Consider the following 10,923-nt stretch of genomic DNA (forward strand, 5'->3'; position numbering starts at 1 on the left):
AGGATTAAATTGACTAATAAAAGATTAAATATGTACCAGATCTATCTATAAGGGACCTTTTGTTCAAGGCAGGTTTTGTCTAGGCTGGGGTACTTAAGCTAACGGAAATGGAGCACCCCTTACCTGGGAACCTACCTGGAAAGGTGAATTAGATAGATTTGATGTATGCATGCAAATTTGATGATAGTTCGTTAAAGTGTTTAATGGGATTTAATTTGAACTTGTTTATTTATTAAAGACAAGAGTTGTTTTTTAGCAGACTAAACTCATTTAAATAAAATCAATAGCCAGATTGTCTAAGTTAATGAACCCCTAGGTAGAACATTCAGTGAGAGGTACTTAGGGTATATGATTCTTCACTTAAACCTCTTCATGTTTCTCCCTAATGTTCACACCGTGAGATCTATCCTTGGCATCGAGGCACCCTGGGAGTGTCCCCCTAAAAGATGGTGTTTGAGTAGGTCAATATCAAGGTGAACGGAGAGAATGTTCATAGTAAGTAGGAGTGGGACGTGTGACAACATATCCTACGGTATCTCTCATTAGGTTGGATAATGTTTCTGTGCATCGCCTCGAGGCACCCTGGGAGTGTCCTCCTAAAGGGTGGCAGTTTTGCACGACTCTTTATCTGATCTCCTGTATAGGATAAGGTCTCTATAGTTTGTTTTCCTAATATGCTTTTTCCCCATGGTGGGCGCATTAGGGCGGGTCTCTAGGGCCTAAAATAGGGGGTTACACTTACGCGGAATTGTTAAATGTTAACAGTTTTGGATCGAAAAATGGTGACTGTTAGAGTTAGTTACAAGAGTTGTTTCTGTCTAATGGTTGAGAATGTCTCATCCTAGTGAAGGGGCCTTTGATCACCCCATCGGTGACTTTTGTCCTGCCTCGCTGGGGCATCATTGCAAAATAGATGTCTTTTCACTTAGGGTACATAGAAACTATTTTGCTAAAACTAAAATTGGTGTTAAAAGTGGTAATGCATAGACTTATTAAGTTTTTTCATGTTTTCCAGCAACGATAAAATGGCTACAACTATATTAACTCTTTTAAGTGCCGAAAAATTGACTGGCGAGAATTACGCTAGTTGGAAAAACACGATAAATATCATACTGATCATCGATGACTTAAGGTTCGTCCTTATGGAGGAGTGCCCTCCTATTCCAACTCAAAATGCCTCTCGAAATGTTCGGAAGGCTTATGAGAAATGAACACGGGCAAACGAGAAGGCCTGAGCTTATATCTTAGCCAGTCTAAACGATGTTTTGGCCAAGAAGTATGAGCCTATGGTCTCGGTGCATGAGATTATGGAGTCTCTGCTGGGAATGTTCGGACAACCATTTGGATAGCTCAAGCATAAAGCTCTGAAATGCATCTTCAACTCCAAAATGGAGGAGGGTACATCTGTTCGTGAACACATTCTGAACATGATGGTCCACTTCAATATGCTAGAGATGAATGGTCACGCATCGATGAGGGTATCCAGATTAGCATATTCTGCACTCATTGCCAAATAGCTTCCTGCACTTTGTCAGCAATGCTGTTCTGAACAAATTTTACTATACCCTTACAACTCTCCTCAACGAGTTGCAAACATTCCAATCCTTGCTGAAAAGTAAGGAGAAGAAGATTGGTGAGGCAAATGTTGCTTCATCTTCAAAGAATTTTCATTGAGGTTCAACCTCAGGAACAAAGTCTGCACCTTCTACTTCTAACACTTCTAAGTGGAAAAAGAAGAAGGGTGGTAAGGGGAAGGGGAAGGCACATGCTAACTTGCAACCTGTCGCACAGTAGGGTAAGCAACCAGTGCCAGTTGATGAAGAAAAATGTTTCTATTACAACCAAGATGGGCATTGGAAGCGGAACTATCCTTGCTGGTTAAAGGAGAAGAAAAAGATTAAGGCCAAGACAAAACAAGGTAAATATGATTTACTAGTTTTGGAAACTTGTTTAGTGGAGAATGATGATTCTGCTTGGATTATTGACTTTGGGGCCACTAATCATGTTTGTTCTTTTTTTCAGGGGATTAGATCCTGACAGTAGCTTGAGATTGGTGAGATGACGATGCGAGTAGGCACTGGGCACGTCGTCTCAGCTGTGGCAGTGGGAGGACTCCAGTTGACTTTACAGAATAAATTTATCATTGTGAATGATGTCTATGTTGTTTTTGAGTTAAAGCGGAACTTAATTTCTGCAAAGTGTCTGAGTGAATGTAAATATACTCTCAACTTTTCGGTGAATAAAGTGTTTATTCTGAAAGATGGTGTTGAGATTTGTTCAGCAAAACTGGAAAATAATTTGTATGTGCTAAGGCCGTTAGCAATAAATTCCCTCCATAACATAGAGATATTTAAAACTGCCACAAATTTGGCACCTTCGATTAGGGCACATCAATCTCAATAGGATCGAGAGGTTGGTGAAGAATGGACTTCTAAGAGAGTTAGAGGAAAATTCTTTACCTGTGTGCGAGTCATTACTTGAAGGCAAGATGACTAAAAGACCTTTTATTGGAAAAGGTTATCGAGCCAAAAAGCCTCTAAAGTTAGTGCATTCAAACCTTTGTGGTCCGATGAATGTGTGAGCCAGGGGAAGCTATGAGTATTTCATCACTTTTACTGATGATTACTCCCGGTATGGGTATGTTTATTTGATTCAACAGAAGTCAAAATATTTTGAAAAGTTCAAAGAGTTCAAGGCTAAAGTTGAAAATGCATTGGATAAATGGATTAAAACACTTCAATCGGATCGGGGTGGAGAGTTTTTGGATTCAGAGTTCAGAACTATATGATAGAACATGGAATCGTTTCCCAACTCTCAACAGCATGTACATCTCAGCAGAATGGTGTATCGGAGAGGAGAAATAGAACCCATTTGGACATGGTTCGGTCCATGATGAGTTACATTTCCTCACCGAACTCGTTTTAGGGTTCTGCAGTGGAGATTATAGCTTATATCTTCAATTGTGTTCCTTTCAAGAGTGTTGCCAGAACAACTTTAGAGTTGTGGAACGGGCGTAAAGCTAGTTTGCGTCACTTCTGCATATGAGGTTGTCCAGCACAAGTGCTTGAGGCTAATCCTAAGAAACTAGAACCACGTTCGAGGCAGTGTCTATTTGTAGGCTACCTCAAAGGTACATGAAGGGGTTACTTTTACGATCCTAAGGAAAACAAAGTGTTTGTGTCGACAAATGTTATCTTCCTTGAGGAGGATCATATGAGGGAGCACAGTCCACGTAGTAAAATCATGTTGCATGAACTTTCCAACGAAACTACTGAAGCTTCAACAAGAGTTGTTGAAGGGTCTGCTTCATCAACAAGAGTTGTTGATGGAAATTCATCTGGTAGGTTAGATCCACCTCAAGAGTTAAGACGTAGTGGGAGGGTTGCGAACCCACCTGTTCGCTATATGGGTTTTTTTGAAATCCTGGCTATGGTAGCCGATGGTGACGTTGAGGATCTGTTGTTTTATCACAAGGAAATGGAAGATGTTGACCGGGATGAATGAGTCAAAGCCATGGATCTTGAGATGGAGTCTATGTACTTCAACTCAGTATGAGATCTTGTAAATCAACCTGATGGGGTAAAACCTATTGTAAATGGATCTACAAAAGAAAACGGGGTTCTGATGGGAAGGTGCAAACCTTCAAGGCTAGATTTGTGGCAAAGGGTTATACCAGGTGGAAGGAGTTGACTCTGAGAAGACTTTCTCGTCTGTTGCTATGTTGAAGTCTATTTGCATCCTCCTATCCATTGCTTCATATTATGACTATGAGATATGGCAAATGGATGTTAAGAATGCCTTTCTAAATGGTAAGCTTGAGGAGATCATTTATATGGTGCAGCTCGAAGGATTCATAGCCCAAGGTCAAAAGCAAAAGGTTTGCAAACGGAATTTGTCCATTTATGGGTTGAAACAGATGTCTCGATCTTGGAACATTAGATTTGATACTACGATCAAATCTTATGGCTTTTACCAAAACATTGATGAGTCTTGTGTCTACAAGAAAATCATCAATAGTTTAGTAGTTTTCCTAGTGTTGTATGTAGACGATATCCTACTCATTGGGAATGATGTAGGTTTATTGACATCAGTTAAGAACTGACTAGCGACCAAATTCCAAATGAAAGATTTGGGAGAGGCTTAGTTTGTTCTTGGTATTCAGATCTTTCGGGATCGAAAGAACAAAGTGCTAGCACTGTCTCAGGCATCATACATTAACATAAACTAAGATCCCTAGTTATTGTTGTGACTTAAGCATGTATGTGAAGACATACAAGAGGATCATGACTTAATAGATAACCTAAATGGTCTGTAGTATATGGATAAATGAGGGAAACCTTATCCTAGTGACACTACGGATACGGCTACTTTGTAGATGTTACAAGTATTGTAAAGTGCTACAGATGGTCAGATCTTGAGCATTCATGTGGAGACATGCGAGCAGGGGTGTCCTATACAAAGGAGTTTGTATAAGACCGGACCACCAAATGTTTAGTCTCGTTATATAACGCCGTTCATGACAGAGACTTTCATTTCACTAGGATGACCATAGGTAACATGACCTTTAGTGCTGACTCCGGGTCTTGAACAAGGGACCCCACTCTCTCATTGGCCGAGATGGACTCGGTTTAATGATTTGGACAACAAAAAAATTGTTCATTAGAGGGTCAGTGAGACTTAAAGAACAAGAGGTAATCTCGGGGGTAATACAGACATTTGACCCAGCCGCTATTACGAACAACTTGTGAAGGGTTAACTTATTAATCATGGTTATATCGAGTGTACATAATGTATCTACAGTGAGGGGAGTGCAACTATGGGCTTTAGCGGAGTGACCCATTAGTTAATGAATGGAGGTTAATTCGGAATAAAGAGATTAGCCAATTAATCTCGATCGTTGGAGCCCATGATCTGTAGGTCCACGAGGTCCCCCTGCTAGCTTGTAAATGGATTAGCCTTAGAGTAGCGTGATAAGTTAATTTGAAATGTTCAAATTATAATTAAGGGAATTAGTAATTATATGTGTTATAATTACGCATTTAATTTTAGAACTAAATGGAATTGGAGAATCAATTAATATTTATATATGATTTAAATATTAAATTCCTGAATAAGGATTCATGAAGGTGCAATTTGTGTAAAATTAATTTAATATTTGATATTAAATTAATTAGAATTAATTAAATTATTTAATTAATTATTTATTATTAATTTTATTAGAAAATTAATTTTGTAAAACAAATAAAGTTTTTATTTTTGAAAACTAAATTGATTTTAGAAATCAATTTATATAACACAAATTGAAAAAGATTGGAAAATGAAAAGTCCACCTTATTCTTGCTTCAATTTTGCAAGCATGAGCTGCTCCTCATGCAGCAACCTTTATTGCATGATTCTCCTGCAATAAATAGAGAAGATTGAAGTGAAAATCAGGTATGTATCAGTTGAGTTTTTGTTGAAAAACTTGAGTTGAAGAAGGTGTTCTTCAAGAGGGTGCAACAGTGAGCTTCTTCTCCAAGTTTCCTTCATTCAAGCTTATTTTGAGTCCCACAACTCAATCTAAAGCTCCGAGAATAGTAGGGAAGACCTTGAGGTGGTTCATAAGAAGATTTGAAGAAGATTTGCAGTTGAATTTGAGATTCAAAAGGTTCTATATAGATATGTTTTGAAACCTTCTTATTATTGTATGAGCATGCTTTATTTATAGCCAAAACTAATTAATTAGAATGCTTATTGATCCTTGTTGCTTCCGCTACATGCTGATATACTCTTACACGGACAGCTTCGATTTTGATCTCGAATGACCCAAAAATATACACTCAATTGCAAAAATAAAATGCCCAAACAATAGGCCCTTACAATGATCAAATCAACATAAAATTTTATAATCTATGGTGCCAATAAATGAAATTATCTATCAAGCAAACTTCATACATTTTCAAGAAAAATGCAGAAAAATAATCCACCTCATGAACTGATTTTTGTTTCAAAATACAGAAAAATAAAAATGCAAAAAAAAACTGACTCTGATACCAATTGAAGGAATCGAATTCCTGTGGAAGCGTGTGAATGCCTTGCATTTAGACATTCGATTTTTATGGAAACAATAACAGTAAAATAGAATATGCATTTGTAGGATAAATATTTAAACAAGACTATAAGCATGCTAGAAGGAAGCAGAGAATAAATCAAAACTTACATTTGTTGATTCTTCTAGCTTTCCTCTTTCACCGTTATCAACAATCTCGAACTTCTCCAATGAAGAAGGACACCACCAAACAAAGTTACCTTGATATTCTCTAGGATTCCAAAGAACTTAGAAGAGTGATCTCCAAGCACTTTTGAGGAGGAAAAAGGTAAGAACTTTTAGCGAGAAGTTAGATTGAAGGTTGATGCTTAGAGGCTAGGTTTTTGTGTAATCAAAACCTTGCCCTAAATGGGCTATAAGGATATATTTATATGGAAAATGGTTAACCCCTTCTCCAAATATTTTCCTTTATACCATTAGTGCTAATTAATTAAATAAACTTTATTTAATTAATTGACACATTAATTAAATGATCATATATTAAATCCTATTTAATATACATTTAATTAATTATCAGAAATATACTAACCTCCAATCTCCATTATTTCTTAATCAATTAATTATCATTAATTAATCAATTAAATTATATTTATTATGGAGTTAATTAACATATAAAATGTCACATATTTATATCTCTTTATGAATCAAATTCATATAAATCTATTATTTGAATCTAGTTCAAATATATCTCTTATATAATTTGGATTCTATATCATATCTATAATTAACCATTATATATTAATCTCATTAATATAAAATTTCCTCATTTGATTTGAACAATTTTAATCATTCCTCATTACTATGCTTTAGTAAGCTAATAAGGGAACCTTATGGACCTACAGATTATGAGCTCCAATGATATGAGATTAATTGATTAAACTCCTTTAATCCAATTAATGAATATTTATTAACTACCGATCACTCCACTTAAGACTGATAGCTACACTCTTCACACTGTAGATATATTTTTGTATCCATGAATATAACCAATCAACAGAGCGATGACCCTTCACAAATGCTCAAAACTACAACTGGTTCAAAATACCGTTTTACCCCTACAGTTACATCTAATTCCTTAAGTACCACTAATTTCTCTAATGAACAAATAGTTTATAGTCCAACTATAAACTAACACCTCTCAGGTCAGTGAGAGGTTCAGGCCTCATTATTCAAGACTCAGAACCAGCTATTAAAGAAGTAATTTATTTACTTTCTCAAGGAATGGGAAGGAGTGAATTGTTCCTAACTCCCTAGTTAGACAAATCCCCAAAATGGTAGGCTTATTGAGTCGGCTATCATCGCCACTCTCACCCATGTAGATCAAAGGATTGTCATCATAAACAAGAGTTCATAACTCACTCAAGATTAAGGTCAAGTTTTCTTATGGTCATCTTAGTGAAATATTAGTTTCTTCAATTAACGGTTTATAAAGAGAAACTAATTATTTCGTAGTCCGGTTTATGTATAAACTCCTTTATGCAGGATAGCCCCACTCATATGTCTTTATATGAACAATATGGTTCATATTATTTATAACATTTACATCTCATGTAACAATTACAAAGTGGGTCATATCTGTTCAAGTGAACATGAACCATTTGTATGTCAACCATATACTGTTCAAGTGACATAATATAACCATGAATATTAGTTTATTGGATTGAATTAATGCTATCTAAATGTCAAATAAAATACCTCTGATTTTATTACATAAATAATTTGTGTTAACAAAACTACAAACCACGAGATATACTGGATTTAGGACATCAATCCCAACAGAGATCCCCTTGAAGTGGTTACTTACCAAATAAAACATCCTCTCTATATTCATGAACTAATGGTAAAGTAGTGGATCCATAAGAGATCAAATGATCTGGTAGCTTGAAACCTTGATCTATTCAAAATTGAAGGACTAAAACACTTCACCAAAGAAAGCCTTCAAAATGCTTCAGTCCGCTCATAATTGTCTTTGATAGTCTACAATAAAATGGGAGGATCGTCTTCAAAACCGATTCTCTTCTATGAGCATTCCATGGCCTACAATGCAATCTTGCTCAAACGAATGACACTTAAACTTCAATAGGGAAAGATGGTTTCACCCTATATATTAAATATGGGGAGACTGCCCTAAATGGTCTTTAATAGAATGGGAGGACTTTTTCAAAAAGTTGATTCTCTTTTGTTAGCAACGACAATAAATGTTAGATGTTTTGCAATGTAATCTGCATCTTCAAATGTAGTCATACTCAAACGAAGGATACTTAACATTTGATGGGAAAAAATTGGTTTCAACCTAATATTAAATGAAAAGAGACCTGTCCCAGTTGATGTGTAAATAAAGGATAATATCTCAAGACCATCATTAATATCATCAATATTTTGTTGGATGTTTTCACTACACCAACTCAAAATGTCAACCAGAAATAGCTGATGCTACAAAATTTTGTACACAATTGAGGTACAATCCAATGCATCTTTATACTCACAAAGTGGAGATATGATGACTGAATATAAAATGCAGGCTCAAACAACTTCTAAAGGTTTTGTCCTAATAGGTGTATTATCACCTTCATCTCTTTTTTCAACTGCTTGAACATAACAAATTTTACTTCCTCTCCTTATAATTAAGGAATGGAAATATGAAATCAATTCTTGATTTTGATTTTATTTCTAATGTCCTCATTGATCCTATATTATCTTTTATGATTATATTAATAGGAGGGACAATAAAATGAGGAATATACTTGAATAACGGAGACCAACAATTCACTTTGTTCCATATAAAGAAAAATGAAAAACATGGGACTGTGAAGACGTCATCCAATTCAATAAAATACTAAAAAGTGCCCTTGTTATGAATACTTTGCTATAATTTTAAGGATGGTCGGTGACAATTACCCTCACATTTCTCTAGCAATCTTTAATAGCTCTTTGACTTCCCAATTGTGAAGCTTAAAATGTGGTGGGCGTGGATAAACCAACTCATCAATTGCATTTCTAGAAATGATAGTAACCAAGGTACTTTGTTGCTTCTTATTTGTTGATAAGTTAATTTGGTGCATCTAGTTGACTTTTTTCTCCCTTGTTGAGGACTCTGAACATAATTCACTTGTTTAAAGGATGGTAGTGATGCATGGCTAATAATACTCTGTCCCAAGCTGATCTCATACACTTCATCATCTTTTTCTTGTGGATTCATACTTTTGATGGTGTTGGCTTCTACATTTGCATCATCCATAATTATTCTACTTTTAACTCCATCTTCAACTCTTTCTCTAATTGTTATAATGTCAGAGAAATTTGTTGAAGCACTTCCAATCATTTTATCATAATATGGAGTGCTTAAGATGCTCATAAACAAATGTTGACATTTTCTTATCAGTTAATGGACGTTGCATCTAAGCAGCTACTTTTCTCCATCCTTGAGCATATTTCTTGAAAGTCTCTAATGCTTCCCTTTTCGTGCATTGGGAATTATTATGCTTATACTATTTTAAGAACATATCTTCAAAATACTTCCACATTTGCCCTTGGGAGGTATCCAAATCCATACACCGATGAGTAGTTGATCCAATGAGGAAATCCTTTTTTTTTTTTTTTTATTAATTTTAACAAGAACCTAAAGGGGCAGATGGGATCAATAAGCGCATTAGAACATCTCAACTAGGTTGACACCTTTGTAGCATCGTCATCATACCCAATAAAGAATAGGTTTATTGTCACGAGATAGAGTAAGGCAACTTAGGCTATCTTGAAAGTATGTGGATTGATAGTTTGTCGTCATGGTAATGGACTGGCATCCATCAACAATGCATGACAAGATGACCTTTTTATGCAAGTTTCCCTGTTATATCAAATTTCGACATCTTGAACTCAAGTGGAATAGAGACATCCTAGACTAGACACAGTTGTGTTGCCTCAATGCCTAAATAAATACTGGTAACTTTGTAAGTACTAGTGCCTTCCATGGCACACAACCTTTCTTCTAGAAATTTTAATCTTTCCCCACTATCTATATCTTCAAAAGTCTTCTTGTAGGCTTATGCACTTGGGGGTGGGAACTAAACATCCAAATGGCTCACTTTTTTGTGGAGCTTGACAAGGATATCGAGTGAAACATGTCTTCTTTTCTATTAATGTTGACTATAGTACCTCTCAAGAGTAAAATCACATGGGTAAGGAGAGGTGTCATCTGAAACTTGGTTCTGTACGAATCCTGCTCGTCTGAATGCCCATACTAATGATCTTAAACTGGAGTAAGTAATTTTGAAACTTTTGTCACTTGTCTTTTTAACTCTTCGACATCCTTTCTGGTTGCTTATACTTGGTTGGTGAACTCTTCCATGACCTTGACTTTTCTTCAAGTCTAATAATGAGGGAGTTGTGATCGTTTGAGCCATTTTGTAAAAATTTTGACTCTTTTAATTTTTTTTTTTTTTAAAGAAAGAGAATGATTTAGTTAGTCAAAGTTAGTTAATTATTACCATGAAGTGAATGTATGTGGTATTTCATTGATAATGCACTAATTATAAAAGCCTAATGTGAAAATATTCATTAATTTTTTATGAAGAAAAGGCTAAATGAGGCAATGGTATTTTGAAAAAAAAACAACAAAATATTATCATGCAAATGAGTATACCGTATATAAATTTGGGATTATGCGTGAGATCATGAAATGATTTTCATGTAAAGAAATGAGTATTTATAAATCTAGGAATTATTCATGATAATGAAATAGGATGTTAGATCATGCAAAAAAGAAAAAGAGTGTTTATAAATTTAGGATTACGCATGATAGTAAAATAATTCTTAATGCAAAAAATGAGTATTTATAA

Source organism: Benincasa hispida, chromosome 9 (assembly GCF_027475165.1).
Source record: "Benincasa hispida cultivar pf3 chromosome 9, pf3_genome.v1.1, whole genome shotgun sequence".
NCBI classification, from domain to species: domain Eukaryota; kingdom Viridiplantae; phylum Streptophyta; class Magnoliopsida; order Cucurbitales; family Cucurbitaceae; genus Benincasa; species Benincasa hispida.